Source organism: Pleurodeles waltl, chromosome 5 (genome assembly GCF_031143425.1).
Source record: "Pleurodeles waltl isolate 20211129_DDA chromosome 5, aPleWal1.hap1.20221129, whole genome shotgun sequence".
In the NCBI taxonomy this organism is placed as follows: domain Eukaryota; kingdom Metazoa; phylum Chordata; class Amphibia; order Caudata; family Salamandridae; genus Pleurodeles; species Pleurodeles waltl.
Genome location: NC_090444.1, coordinates 1,761,995,544 through 1,762,011,648, shown reverse-complemented (window position 1 = coordinate 1,762,011,648; position 16,105 = coordinate 1,761,995,544).

Here is a 16,105-nt window from a genome sequence, read left to right as displayed (position 1 = left end):
TTGTGTGTGACCTGCAGCCCTATTGTCACCTTCTTTGCCACCCTCATATTTAGATGAGCTCTGCTCCAACTTGCTAAGGTCATAACTGGATCGCTACCTTATTGTATCAGGAGGCAGACTGTATAGCGAATGGTATGAATAGGTGAAGGCCCTCTCTGCCATGTCCAAGTCAAAAAAGGTAGTACTAAAGTCGCCCTTTGTGTTGCCAATTGTTCCTGCTACTCCCTGCCTAAGTAGCCTGCAGTTAACACACACCTACACTTCTGGGGTCAGAGGCAGGCTATTCTCCCTGCCACGGATGTGCATGCCAGCTCTGAAGGTGCGATGAGTTCCAGAATTGGTTTAGCCAGCCTAAATTACAATTTTATACACTATTTTTTCCACGTAAGCCACCAATAAATGAGATTTTGAACATTAACCCCTTCGCCTCCAGGCCTTTTCCCCCTCAGGTGCCAGGCCTTTTTTTGGCTATTTGGGGGAGTTTGCACTTAGGCCCTCATAACTTTTTTGTCCACATAGTCTACCCATGCCAAATGTGCATCTTTTTTTTATAATATCCCAGGGATTCTAGAGGTACCCAGAGTTTGTGGGTTCCCTTGAAGGACACCAAGAAATTATCCAAAATACAGCAAAAAGTTTGGTTTTTCAAAAAGAAATGGGAAAAAGGACTGCAGAAGAAGGCTTGTGTTTTTTTCCCTGAAAATGGCATCAACAAAGCGTTTGTTATGCTAAAATCACCATCTTCCCAGCTTTCAGGAACAGACAGACTTGAGTCAGAAAACCACATTTTTCAACAAAAGTTTGGAATTTTACTGGGACATACCCCATTTTTATTATATTTAGTGCTTTTAGCCTCCTTCCAGTTAGTGACAGAAATGGGCATGAACCCAATGCTGGATCCAAGAAAGCAAACCGTTTCTGAAAAGTAGACAATATTCTGAATTCAACAAGGGGTCATTTTTGTAGATCCTACAAGGTTTTCCTACAGGGTTTTCCTACAGAAAGTATCAGCTGAAATAAAAGATTATTGAAATTGAGGTTAAAAAACAGCCCTTTTTCTCCACGTTTTACTATGTAACTTTTTCCTGCGACGTCAGATTTTTTAAAACAATATACCGTTACGCCTGCTGGACGCTTCTGGTTGCGGAGATATATAGGGCTTGTCGGATCATCAATCAAGAACCATAGGTCCCCATAGCCAATAAATGAGCTGCACCTTGCAATGGGTTTTCATTGTATTTCGGGTATACAGCAATTCATTTGCTGAAATATAAAGAGTGAAAAATAGGTATCAAGGAAACCTTTGTATTTCCAAAATGGGCATAAGATAAGGTCTGGGGAAGCAGTGGTTATTTGCTCATCTCTGAATTCTGGGGTGCCCATACTAGCATGTGAATTACAGGGCATTTTTCAAATAGACGTCTTTTTTACACACTGTCTTACATTTGGAAGGAAAACATGTAGAGAAAGACAATGGGCAGTAACACTTGTTTTGCTATTCTGTGTTCTCCCGATAAAAATGGTACCTCACTTGCGTGGGTAGGCCTAATGCTCGCGACAGGAAACGCAACATGGACACATCACATTTTTACATTGAAAACTGACATGTTTTTTGGAAAAGTGACTAGCTGTGGGTTTTGATCTCTAGCTCAGCCAGCACCCAGAAAAACCTACCAAAACTGTTCATTTTTTAAAACTAGACACCTAGGGGAATGCAAGATGGGGTGATTTGTGGGGCTCTTACCAGGTTCTGTTACCCAGAATCCTTTCCATACCTCAAATTTTGGCCAAAAAACACTTTTTCCTCACATTTAGGTGACAGAAAGTTCTGGAATCTAAGAGGAGCCTCAAATTTCCTTCCACTCAGCGTTCCCCCAAGTCACCCGTTAAAAACGGTACCTCACTTGTGTGGATAGGCCTAGTGCCCGCGAAAGGAAATGCCCCAAAACCCTATCTGTACACATCAAAATTATCAAATACAAAACTACCTGTTTTTGAGGTGGGGCACCTGCGTTTTTGGTCCTGGGCTCAGCAGCCATAGAGGGAAACCTACCAAACCCAAACATTTCTGAAAACTAGACACCCGAGGGAATCCAGGGAGGTGTGACTTACGTGGATCCCCCAATGTTTTCCTACCCAGAATCCTCAGCAATCCTCAAAGTTAGCTAAAAAAACAATTTTTTCCCACATTTCTGTGTTGAATCAGCGCACCAGGACAAATTTCCTACCACCCAACGTTCCCCTCTGCCTCCCGAAAAAAATGATACCTCACTTGTGTAGGTGGGCCAAGTGTCTGTGACAGGGAAGAGCCAAAAACATGTCAAAATTGAGGGAGAACCAAAACTGATCTAAAAGGGCAGTTTGAAAAAAAATATTTTTAGGCTGGCAAATGCGGCAGAATTTTTATCGGTATAGATGCGACAATGCAGGGTGGTAGGAATTTTGTTGATTCCTGCAGATTCAGGAAGGTTCCATCACAAAAATGTGGAAAAATTGTGTGATTTCCAGCAACATTGGAGGGTTACAGGGCATTGTGGGTAAGAAAATGGTGCAGGGTGCATGTGAAGCACACCACCCTGGGCTCACTCTAAAATTTTTAGTTTTCAGATGTGTCTAGGTCTTGTGGATCTTTCTACATGGCAGCGTCCCAAAGTCCAAAAAGTGCAGTCCTCACCATTCCATGTGGGACGATTTTGAAAGTTAGCCAAGCTATGGCCCAAATGTAAAACCAAAACCCAAAATAATCAAATGTCCTCTTGCTTGCTGTGGGATAACATGTTTTAGTTTGCAGGGGAGAGCTGAAAGACTGTTACCCCCTTCAGTTGGGGTGGGGGTATAACCATGCCCATACTGGTTGGTAGCCACCAGACCACTATTTTGTTTTTTAAAATTCCCTGTCATCTAGTAGGCCTTCTGCCCCCCCGAGAGTGGATCGAGGGTAATTGCCCCATCTACCCACCGCTGGGCAGAACAACTTTGTCCCCATTTATTTGGGGTGGGGGTATGGCCATACCCCCACCCTCTTTTTTTTTTAAACTATTCTTCCCTGGTGTCTGGTGGGCTTTCTGCCCCCATGGGGGGCAGATGAGACTTACAAAAATCGGCCGATCAGCCCCCAAGGGTGGGCAGAAATGGTCTAAAATAAATTTGCCCCCAGGGGAGCGACCCTTGTCTATGGGGTCGCTCCCCTTGCTGAAATTTGCACAAAAAAAATCCCTGGTGTCTAGTGGTTTTTGCCCCCGTTGGGCCAGATTGGCCTAATAAAATAGGCCAGTCTGCCCCCAACAGGGGGCAGAAATGGCCTAAAAACTATTTGCGCCCCCAGGGGAGCGACCCTTGCCTTAGGGGTCACTCCCCTTATCAATGTAAAAACATTTTTAAAAAAATCCCTGGTGTCTAGTGGCTTCTGCCCCCAGGGTGGGCAGAAAAGGCCTAATAAAATAAATTCCCCCTGGGGAGTGACCCTTGCCAAAGTGGTGGCTCCCCTTTGCCAATTTCATAAAAAAAAAAATCCCTGGTGTCTAGTGGCTTCTGCTCCCCCTGGGGGCAGATCAGCCTAATCAATATAGGCCGATCTGCCCCAAGGGGGAGCAGAATAGGCCTCATAAAATAATTGCCCCCTGGGGAGCGACCCTTATGAAACAAAAAAATACAACAAAAACAGTCCCTGGTGTCTAGTGCCGTCTACCCCCCCTGGTGGCAGATGGGCCTAATCAATGTAGGCCTAATAATAAAATGCTCCCCAGGGGAGTGACCCCTGCCTAAGGGGTCGCTCCCCTTTATATGTAAATAAAATTTTAAAATATTCCCTAGTGTCTAGTGGGCATTTCTGCTGCCTGATCGCATCACGATCGGGCAACAGAAATGCTCAGAATGACATCAAAAGAAAGGAAAAGCCTCTCCTTTTTTTCGATGTCCCTGCCCGCGCCCTCCTCCCGAGTGGGACAGAAATGCTTAGCATTTCTCTTCCACCTCGCGCGAAAAGCATGCTTCCAGCGCGATAGGAGTTGACCTCTGATGAGGTAAGCACGCGATCGTGTGCTGACGTCATCAGACGTCACTGGGGGGAACCGGGAGGTCAGGGTGCTTTTTGGTTTTGATTCACTGGGGGAGCATGGTATCTCCAAAATGCAGTATTCCTTATTTTTGTATACAAGAACCCCGCCCTGTGGGCTTAGAAGCCACACTTTAAGGGTACCACAGAAACATAAAAAATAGGCTTTTCCTACATGGCAAACCAACTTTTCCCTGCCATGTTTTATTGCTGTGCATTTACACTGCAGTGCAGCCAGAGCACAGTGGTGTTCCGGTGTGGTATATAATTTGTCACAAATGTGGATGATGTAAACATGCACTACAATCCACATATAATGTTTACCTTCCACATCACAGGTGCATTATCTGCACAATCTACAAATGTTTTACGGAACCGCTGAATAGACCAATTGGGTGTGACCAATTTTACGAGAACCATTTTAGTGTCAGAACACACACACACTGTATCAGTGTCACAGGACACAGAATCCTAATACCAGCAAAAATAGAGTCCAGAATAAGGTGAAATATCTGGGGTGACAATGACAAAAAGGTGAATTTGCTACAGAAACAATAATGGCTATTGCTCAACTGAGCGATCTTATTCTTTTGCTTCTACCCTGACCAAAAAAATATTTTTTTTTACTGCTTTGATTTATTACTTCAGTAGGTTTTGTAATATAGCACTTTGTTCTCATTGAAGCATACTGATACCTCATGGTGCTGTAGTGCCATAAAACTATTTAACTAAAATAAAGGAAATAATAAATTTCCTGTAGTTAGCTGCCTATCTAAGGCGCATAGGTAATCTCCCATTAGATAATAATGCACCTGCCTACCCGCACTTGAGAATGTCTGCTGAGAAATAAACTTTTCATCATTCCAAGAAAGGGAAGATCATTAGCCAGCATTTCCTGTATAGCCGACACAATACACTGGGTGAGATCCAAATGGTATAAACCAAATGGTTTAGGGGCAAACTGATTATTAAATTTCCTCTCACGCTGAAACTTTTTATTTCTCCCCTCTGCACCTAAGACAGTTTCCCAATATTGAGCGCATCCTTGTAAAAATGTCTCACAGCCAAAGAAAATCCAGATCCAGAGACCATTTAGGGCCTTGTTATGACCCTGGCGGTCACCAGACTGCCAGGGTCACGGTCGGACCAACGCCAAAGTGGCAGTCTGCCCGCAACATTACGACACTGGTGAAAGCGCCACGGTCAGAATGCCGGCACTGCCACTTTTCAACCACCAGACAGCCTGGCGGTCCCAGTGGTCCCAATCCGCCAGGGCATCGCTGCTTGTGACCCATTTCTACTTCCAGCGTTTACATGGCAGTTTCACCGCCATGTAAATGCTGGCAGATATGTGGTTCCAGGGGTCCCAGCGGGTCCACTGCACTGACCATGCACTTGGCATGGGCTGCCCCCATTGCACAGATCACTGTCTGCTTCGCACCCGACGCACAACAGCATTGCCGCCAGTCATCTTACGAGTCAGCCTCAATGCTGTAGTGTGTTTCCTGCTGGTGCAGCGGGAAACTCGTAATAGGTCCAGCGGGAAGGAGACCGCACTGTCAGTCTCCTGACCTGTGGGATTTTGGCGTTCGGCCTTTTCTGCCTGCCAAACTCCTAATGAGGGCCTTAGTGTTTTACTTTCGTTACGTCAGTCATCTTACTAGCCATGCCCTGTAACTTTTCCCTCGGAAGTGCTAGGAAGCATTAGCTCGCTAAAAGTAAAATAATACCTTATCAACCTTGGGCCTTCGAGCGTAAAGTCAATACTCTGGAAAGAGGGATTTCCTCTTACATTAAGCCTGCTTCATTAAGTTTCTGAGGTAGTGCCAAGATGCACTGTGTAAATCATTTGACTGTTGTTGCCCCTGCACAAAGAAACACGTTAGGTCGATACTATGCTTTGGCAAACTGGAATTATGTCCAGTGTGTCCTAATGCACAATAGTGGGCTCCCTAGCAACATTAAAAGCACTGGCATTGGGATCGACCGACAACCCGTTGAAAAGCTTTGATGTTCATAACCAGCACAATGAGGAAACCTTTCGTGGTTTACCACTTCCCCATTGTGTCCAGTATGTATCCGTGCAGTGGTGGTGATGTTTTTTTTCTACACTGCCTGCTTAAAAATATATAGCCTTATTAACAAATTATTCATTTTATGTGACGGCACCTGGCTTCATTTGAGTTGTTGCTTAAATCTTTTTAAGAAATTAAGAACTGCTCATGCTGCTAGAGAGGTGGCAGGGTGAGTAGTTTCTTTGTAATCAAAACAGAGCTTTCCACAGAGAATTCTGCAGAGCACTCTTCTTTAAGGATTTTATTAGGGGGGTGGGTGTTGTGTTGTATTTTCTGGCAAATAGTTGGGTGCAGGTGCTTTCAGTCTGGTATGGTGAGGTGTATGTCGGATTTCACCAGGTATTTACATAAACAAAGACAAAAACGCATGAACACTATCTCCCTCTCTGCTTTGGAAGTCTTTAAAAATGTTGGTTATGTTACAAAATTTTGCGTTTTCTCTCACTTACTGTCCCTACTAATCCACATTTGCCCCCTTTTCCAACGCCCGTTTAGCCCCTCTCAGGTGCCCGACTTGTCCTATATGTTAGAAAATCTGACCCCTACCCAGTCTAACTAACCAAGGCCCCCCTGAGTAGCTACACATAGAAAGGTAACTTTCTCCATCATCTGGTGTCAGCATATAGGGGGTCATTTGCCGCCCGCCAAGTTGTAACCGCTGTGCGGCCGCCAATGCGGCCACACTCCTGCGGTGCCCATTATGGGTTTCCGCCCGCCGGCCCAGCGGGGATGTGGGCCGCAACATGGGAGCCGGCTCCAAATGAGCCGGCGGTGTTGCAGCCGTGCGACAGTGCAGTTGCACCCGTCGCGCTTTTCACTGTCTGCAAAGCAGACAGTAAAAAGCCGCATGGGGCCCTGTCAGGGGACCCCTGCACTGCCCTGCCAGTGGCATGGGCAGTGCAGGGGCCCCGCGACTCCCCATACCGCCAGCCTTTTCCTGGCGGTTCAAACCTGCAGGAAAAGGCTGGCGGTAGGGCGACTCGTAATCCCCTGGGCGGCGCTGCTAGCAGCGCTGCCCTGGCGGATAACTACCGCCGGGGCCATTGTGGCAGGAAACTGCCGGCCCCGGCGGTGCGACCATGGTGCTTCCGCCGCAGTCGTAATGACCAGGGGAGCACCGACAGCCTGTTGGCGGTGCTTCCGTCATTTCAGCCCTGGCGGTCCTGTACCGCCAGGGTTGTAATGACCCCCATAGTCTTCTACATCAATATATAATTTATTTGAGTCCATCACAACTCTGACCTACGTTTTGCCCATCACACTGCTCGCTTCAGCTGCCCAAAACCTGCGCCGAAAGAGGTGGAATAATGAAGTCAGTGCTATGCTTCTAGCTGAAAAAAACAAAAGGCACACTAATTCACAGATTATTGATAAAAAGCCTCAAGAGCGTCCACAATGATGATACTAGTTATTCCGCTGAGAAAGTGAACTAGTCCTGGTGCTGTATCTGGGCTCCCCACTGCTTCACATGTGGAGTCACCAGCTTCCATTGCACACATGGCATTTCCCTTTCTTTACCTCTCCGCCTTTTACAAATACCACTGTATTCATCACCCACCAATAAAACGTCTGGCAAATATGTATACTGTGCCACACGTTCAACACCCTGCCAACCTTCGTTTTTTCAAACCTTGCTGCCTTTCAGATGTTCCACTTCTGCCCTTTTTCCAAAATAACCATTGCATCAAACTGTCCCTTTACCACCATGGTTGAACTGTACTTGGAGATTCCTACCCTGCGCCTGCCTCTCAGAGTCACTTTCATTAAGTCCCCCATTCACTTCCAAATGCTTAATCTCAACTCCTGCTCCCGACCTGAATTTTGCAGTTCTCCCTAATACCACCACATCATGCCCTTTTAACCTTGCATTGATAATTTTGATTGGTTGTGACTCCTCACCTTCTTGAGATTGTAAACAAGGGGCACCTAGTCTCACTATATTGGTGTTTCTATGTGAACTAAACGCTTTATATGCTTCTACTTTGAAATACATATGATTAGCTCCCTTTTTCGGGTTTATGCCTTAATTCAACTGATTAACATGTTTTAATGGCATATTAGCTTGAAAGAGGGACATGTTTTTAAAACATTGAAAATCTGCGTCTGATTCTTTTTTTTCAAAGTTCGTTTTTATTTTGACCATTGGCTGAGCCCCCAATCCCTTTTAGGTCTATACTATTGGGGAGTGATCTGAGAAACCTCTTGTTAATATTCTTCTATTGGCTACATCCTGGGCATCTAAATCCGGTGCAACGATATGATCCAGATGTGAAAAAGAATTATGAATGATGGAATTAAACAAATAGGTTCTCTCATCCTTATGTCAGGTCCACCAGATGTGTGTGTGTAATACCCATGGAATCTGCCCAATCATGCAATTTAGGGGAGTGCCATGGCATTACCATTTTAGTGTGTTGGACGTTTAGAGTTGTTATCCATTACGGCTTCAAAGACAACACTTATTCCTAGTTTACATGAGGATAGAGTCACTAGGATTTCAGTCAGAGCTTGCAGTGCGGTGTCTAGGTGGGCCACAGGGACATATACACTCATCAGGGACCATCATTGTCCATGTAACGCCCGACACTAGAGTGTATCTCCCCAAGGGATCTAAGTGTATTGTCTAGGACCATAGGGATCGATCTGTGCAACTACACTGCCACACCACAGGAGCTGTTAGTAAAAGCAGAATGGTGGACCCTGTCATAACCATAACGATCACGGATTCTATAATTATTTTGATTTGATTTAAATTTTATATAGTACTTGAAAGCCCAGAGGTGTCTTGGAGCTGCAACTGCCATAGATAGGAGCCATAAAATGATGCTACTCCGATGATTAAAAAGCCAGGTCTTACGAGATTTCCTGAAGTTCAGAAGGTCTAAGCAGTTCTTTAAATCCATGTTTAGAGAGTTCCTTAGCTTTGCCGTCCTCAGCAGAAAGCTTCTGCCCCCCGCCCCCCATGATGTTTGTTTGGTTCTTGGGAGCACTTAAACACTTGGCTTCTGAGGATCTAAAGGGCAGATTTATGGAAAGTGGCACTGCACTGACTACAGTGCCACTTTCCCTGCGCCCCTTAGCGGCCCCTGTGCCGTATTTAAAATACAGCACACCATGGCGCAGGTTCGGGGGCAGTAGAGTCATTTTTAATGACTCTATTGATGTACTCCGCAGGAGTAGCGCCAAACTGTTGACGCTACTCCTGCAGAGTACATAGGGGCCCATTCTAAAGAATGGAAGCCCCCTTTTAACGCCTGCTCTTGAGCAGACGTTAAAAGTGCTGTAATAAATGGCACAAGGAAATCATATAGATTTCCTTGCACCATTTTACTGGCTCCCCTAATGGGGGCACACCCCCTTTGCATACCTTATGCCTGGTGCAGGCATATTGTAGCGCAAAGAGTTACAGGGTGGCGCAATGCATGCATTGCACCACCCTGTAAATAAGGCGCGGGGATTTTGGCCTTGTTGGGCCACATTAACATAAAAACAAATTAAGTTAATATGGCTCAAGGTGGTGCTAGGGGCAATAAATATGCCCCTACGTTTTCTGGATGGGACATACCAAATTAATCTGTCCTGGAAATAGCCAGGACCGATGTTATGCAGTGCTTTAAAACGTATGCAGAGGGCCTTAAACTCTATCCATTTTACCACTGGTGCCAGTGTAGCCTAATCAGGTCTAGCCTAATCAGGTCCTGACACACAGATTGATATTTTGAGATTCCCAAAAAGAGTCGAGCTGATTCATTCAGTACCATCTGAAGTTTATGAAGGATTTTTTTTGGGATGCCCGTGAATAGGGCATTCCCATAGTCCAATTTGGATAGGACAAGAGTAGTAGCCACCATTTTCTGAAGGTCTGACGGCATGAAGGGGCATATTTTCCTGATTACTTTTAAAGTGAAGAATACTGATGATGCAAGGGCATTGACCTGATCTTCACAGTTGTTTATTGTCAAAGGCAATCCCCAGGTTCTTTACTTTTCGGACTGGCGAGGATTTCCTGAGGCCACCAGTTTCGTGATCAAAATTAATTATTTTTACCCAGGAGAAGGACTTCTGTTTTCCTGGAGCTAAGCTGTAGACCAGTGGTTCCCAACCTGTGGGCTGCGGACCCCAGGGGTCCATGACACATTCCCAGGGGGCCCGCAGGCCTGGGCCGGAAGGAAGGCACTTTTCTAGCTGAGGCCTTTGACAAACATGCGTTTTTAAAATATTTATTACTTCCTTTCCTTTGTGCAGCAGTTTTAAAAGCACTGCAGAGTTCCTTGTACATCCAGTAGATTTCAGGCAAAAATAAAAGCATCAAGATAACTCTAGTGATTACTGTACCTGCTGTAGAGAGACAGTTTTGTCTAGTCGCAGTTTTGACTCAAAGGTAGCACAGATGGTTAATATGCCTGCTGCAAAGAATGTGTATCACGCAAGAACATTAATTTATGTGCATAGCACAGTGGGTTAGTGCTTTGGTCACACAGATGTTTTTGTTACTGTGCAGTTCATAAGTTACAATCATAATTCAGAAGAATGGGCTATGAACTGCCCTTAGAGAGCTGCATGCAAACTGCATGGCACAAATTAGAAAGTAGTTTTTTCCCCCGTTTTTCATTTTCATTATGCTGCTAAAAAAGAGTTTGCTTGCAAAGAAATACATTCTTCTTATTAAAGTCAATGCTAACCACTGTGTTGTGTTCTGAATGTAGAGTTTGTGCTTCTCCGGGCCAACTGCTCTTTGAAATGCCTACCAGTGTGGATGACATGTAAATCCTACACCTTGCTCTAACACCCTACACTGTTATCAGAGGTGCTATAGAACAAATGAAGTACATGTGACAGAGAGGCCTTGGAGAGATGAGAGGCTCTTACGGTTTTACTTCCTTTCCTCATCACATAGTTATGTGAAAAAGATTTCTTAGCTCCTATGTACCTGAAAAATAAAAACAGAAATTGCTTGGGAAATTTAGAATCTGACCTGAGGATTTAACTTTCCTCAATAAAACCAAACATTGAAAAGTTAGTCGTCAAGATGCAGTGCCACCCTTCCCATTCAAATGTTTCGATTTTTGCATATGTTTTTAATATAAAATAATTATATGTTTAGTAATTTGAGTATTTGTTTGGTGTGTATTTGTTTGTGTATTGTTTGTGAATTACTGTTTTAATGTTTGAAATTTAAATCAGACAAATTGCTTGGGGGTCCCCGGGTTTCAGTAATGATTCAGTGTGGGTCCTCAGGAGTAAAAAGATTGGGAACCATAGCTTTAAACAATTTAACTTCATCCAGCTGCTTATTTGAGCCATACAGGAACTGAATCTTGAGGCAGTATCCTCAGAATTGCAGGATATCGATACCACTATTTGGGTATCATCTTCGTATGACACAACTGAGAACTTGAATGACTTAATAAGCCTAGCCAATGGGGTGACATAAAGATTCAAAAGAGTAGGGCTCAACGAGGAGCCCTGAGGCACCCCACATGGCAAGCAAAACTAATCCAAGATGAAATGTCCTAATGCAACATGTTGCACTCTTTCCAATAGAAAGGATTTTATCAGACTGCGGGCAAGACCGTTTATTCCTAGCTCAGGAAGCCGGTCAATCAGAATGGCATGATTGACCTTATCAAAGCCCACCAGGAGATCTAATAGTGTCAATGCAGCCTTGCCACCTCCAGCTAGGATAGACCTTAGCTCCTCTGAACCGGCTGCCAACGTTGTCTTCATACTATGTGCATTTCTAAATCTATATTGAATGGAGTCCAGCAAGCCATGAGTTTTAATGAATGATATAAGTTCCATGTTCAAAGGTTTCTCCAGTAGTTTAACCGGAAAAGGTAGCATAGAGATGGGCCAATAACTATTGGGCTCTTGTGAATCAAGGCCATTTTCTAAATTAAAGGTAGAATGGAAGCCTTCTTCCATTCGAGGTGAAGTAACCAGTGTTAATTATTTAATTAAAAAACGTGGTCAGCTGAGTGCTTAGGATTTCCGGAGCAAGATGGCCAATTTTTAGAGGGTAAGGGTCTAAAGGAGATCCGGATTTAGTGCCTTTGATTAGGTTATAGACCTGCTCTGTACTAATGAAGGAGAATGTATCAAAAACAGCAATTGCTGGATGTTCTCCCTTGACTGTCGGGACAGTAACAGGTGTTTGACTAGTAGTTAAAAAGAAGTTATAGACTTCTTTTCCTTTTGACTGGAAAAATTGGCTAAGATATTACAAAACTCCTGGCTGCAACTGTTATTTTTAGGCACAGGCATTTCCGCTAAGCTTTTCACTGTATTAAAAAGCTCTTTTACTGAATTATTGGATTGTGGTATTTTACTGGAGAAATATTTAGTTTTTTTCCACTAGAATCAGCTTTTTATAATCTGTGATTGATTGCTTATAAATCTCTCTATCATGAGGATCATAGTTAGATATCCATATTCACTCTTTCCTTCTGCATGATTGTTTCTGGGCTTTCAAGCTCTTAGAGAACCAAGTTTCTGATGGAGTTTTCCTACGATTAGTGAAAACATTTTCTGGTGCCAGGGTGTTGATCGCCCTTCTTAGTCAGCAGAGTAATTCTGTATGGTCGAGTCAAGATCTGTCATGGGAATGGACTTAATTTCAGGCAAGATATCTGTTAGGGCAGATGGAATGACTTTCTCCTAGGGTACCTTGGGGATTTCTGCCACTCCTGGGAGAAGTTTGAGGTTGATCAATTGTAAACATTACACCTTTATGATCAGAACACAGAAGTGTTAAAGAGTCCAGTACCTGAAGGTATGGATTGTTAGACAAAATACCATCCAATATATTTCCTGCCATATGGGTGGGAAATTGACCATCTGATGTAATCCTAAACTGGTCATTGAATCAATCAAGAAGGCAATGTCATTATTACCTTGTAAATTAGTCTACTTTAAAAGGAGAAAGTCTAGGCTATGGCGTTTGACAAATTGCAGAACTGCATCCCTTGTTAATCTTATTATTGAGCCCATTGACGTTTAATTACATGATTTTGTACAGGTTTGGGCGTCTTTTAGCTCATGTATGGTCAGTGAGGAGCATCAACATTATACCATAAGATTGTCCTGTGTGCCTTGCATTATGATAAAGTTCAAGAAAGATGAAAAACTGTAACCTCCCCCCAACCCCTTCCACCTTCCACTTCCTCCCCGAAGCATCTGCACCCATTACCAATTACACTAAAAGAAAGAAGAATAAAAAATAAAAAATGCTAAAACATTGTTAATTTATAGCTATGTTCATCATCCCACAATTCCAGCTGAGTCGCCGTAGAAAATTGAGACCTTATAAGCTAATGTGGGGCCCCAAGCCCAATAGCGTGATCAAATATTCCAAGACATGATTACTCTTATTTGTCTCCCTGGTGCGTCAAAATTGTTGTAGAAGGAGTCATGGGTCATCCGGAGGATGAAATCATCTCATTCACGTAGCATATCTGCCTCTGTTCCCACATACAGCTCAGGGGTGCCCTCCACGCCAAATCAGGTTGGAAGAAGCCATTCAGTAGCCAGCAAGAATTTGTGATCATTTTTTAAGTTAATGACCATCTACATGATCTTCTGTCACTTTGTCATTAGATTCAAGTGTAAGATTGTCCACCATCGAACTCTTGAGCCTGCTCTCGTTCTACCATGACAAGGACCTCTATAACCCCACTACCAATCACTCCTGGGTGGGAGACCCACCCGGGGAATTTAGGTAGGGTTATTAAAAAACACTGGAACTTCCATCCTGCTAAAGGTACACTTGAGATACCCTAACCAAGGGATTGAATTTGAGTTATCCAAGGCTAAGCAATCCTGAAGGATGTTTTTAGGGAGCCCTGTCTCCGAGCCATGCCATATTTTCAGCCATAATAACAGCGGCGCAAGCCCCATATCATCCTCCAGATAATTTAAGCCCACTTCTGAATGACAAAAAAAAAGTGGGCGCACCATGTGGCATTATAAAGAGTCTTCACAGGAATCCATTTTCTACTTTTTCAAGTATGGGGCAATCTTGAAATCCCCACACTACTGTCCCATAGGTCGCAATTGAGAGACATTTAGCTTTATACAGAGTTCCCGTCTCCCTCACTGTTCTATGGTCTCACTTAGCTGCAAAACAGAAAATCACTTCAGTAGCTCTATTTATTCATTGTGATATTTGGGATATTTTATTGTATTATCAATTCTAAACAATTTTCTTATTTTTTTAAATTGAGATTCTATTGGTTATGTATTGGCTTGTTTTATGTAATGCATTGTCTGTGTAATTTGTATGTAATTTGATCTTTTATGACTTTATTGTAAAATAAAGTTTATGACTGACATAGGCTTGTGTTGTTTTTCCAAGAATGATTTGAGCTGCTTATGCACTTTTAGAGTATAGTCTGGACATATCATGGTGGGGCTGGCCCCAAATGATGGGACACCTTTAAGCCTAGCAGTTTGCAGGATTGTGTAACAGTCTCCGTAGTGGAGAAGTCGCAAGATGCATCACCTTGGCAGGTCACCTGGGGCTGTGGGGTTACCAGTCAGAGAATGGTGGGCACTCTCAATTATGAAATACTAAGACAGCACCTCTTTCGATATCCATGATAATAACCAAGTTGTAATTAATTGAATCCCTCCTTTCCTTCTGGTATTCCAACTATGCGGACATTATTCTGCCTGGTTGGGGGTGGGCCACAGAAATTACGCGCTCGCTTCTCTTACAAATTATCATTGAAAATTAAAGGACAGCGCCGCAGTAAGGACATATGCTGTGCCATTTGGGGTTTAATAATTCATGCAGGAAGGTAAACTTGGCCGGAAAGTAGCTTGGTCACGCTGTTGACATGAGCCCGGGTAACAGTGGAGTGCATCGGTCAGCGCTAAGTAGACCCAGCAGAGCACATCCAACACCCGTCAAAAAAAAAAAAACAAGGGCACAAGCAGCGCCCGACAATGGCCTCAGAAGACCACCTAAGGGGTAAGTATGGTCATTTCTGTGATGAAGCTCAGTGCAATGCTCAAGGGCCCCCTGCAACAGCAGGGAATGCTGACCTAAGTGCTCTGCATCATCAAGGGAAATTCCAACTGGATCTTTCCCTAATATGATGATCCAAAGGCCCTCTGACAGTAGCAAAAATGGGCCCAGTCTATGGAACCCAACAGCAGCATTTTGGGCATGGCCCTCCTTCTCTTCTGGGCCTCCAAGCATTGGTTTTCCAATGCAGCAGACACAGTACCCTCTCAGCCCCTGGCCGGTTGTGTCAAGTGCCAATATCCGGTACCCTGTTGCCAACAGTTATCCTAATGGCGTTGCCTTTGCATCTAGCCGAGTGCCAGGCCCCTCACCTTCAGAAGCATGCCTGGACCACAGTCACTTCGAAGGACTTTCAGAGTCTGCCACACCAATCCACCGACCACTCTCACCGGTCACTCTGGACCCCAAGGAGGGTAAATCAGCAGCGGCTCATCCGAACAGCAGAGTCTCAGCATCTACGCCTGAAACCCATATGGAAATCCGATTTTCACATAATAAAAAGTACATGTGTATATTTTCTCCCCAGCAGTTTTGGGGGTGCAACCCATGTGCATCAATTCACCGAAATGCCAGGGGTAGCGGAAGTGACACCACTTGCCCTTTGACCTCCACTTTCACTCACACACACAAATTAACACAAGCTCATATAAACACACTCTCACCCGGAAGCATGCACACAACAGACATTTAAAAGCATTTTTCCTTGCCTCAGCTGCCCTGGAAGGGCATATTCCAGCTAATTGTACTCCATTGTTATTCCACAATAATAGTGGATTATCTACTGATAATCCACTATTATTCAGTATTAGTGTAATAAAAAAATGACAGAAAACAGAGAGTGAAGCCCCAACTGAGGTCCATCCGGACAAGCTGCCACTATGTTTCTGGCACTGAATTTGCCACCTCAGAGGCCAGGGGTCACAAAGACTGTGCCTAAATAACGTCTAT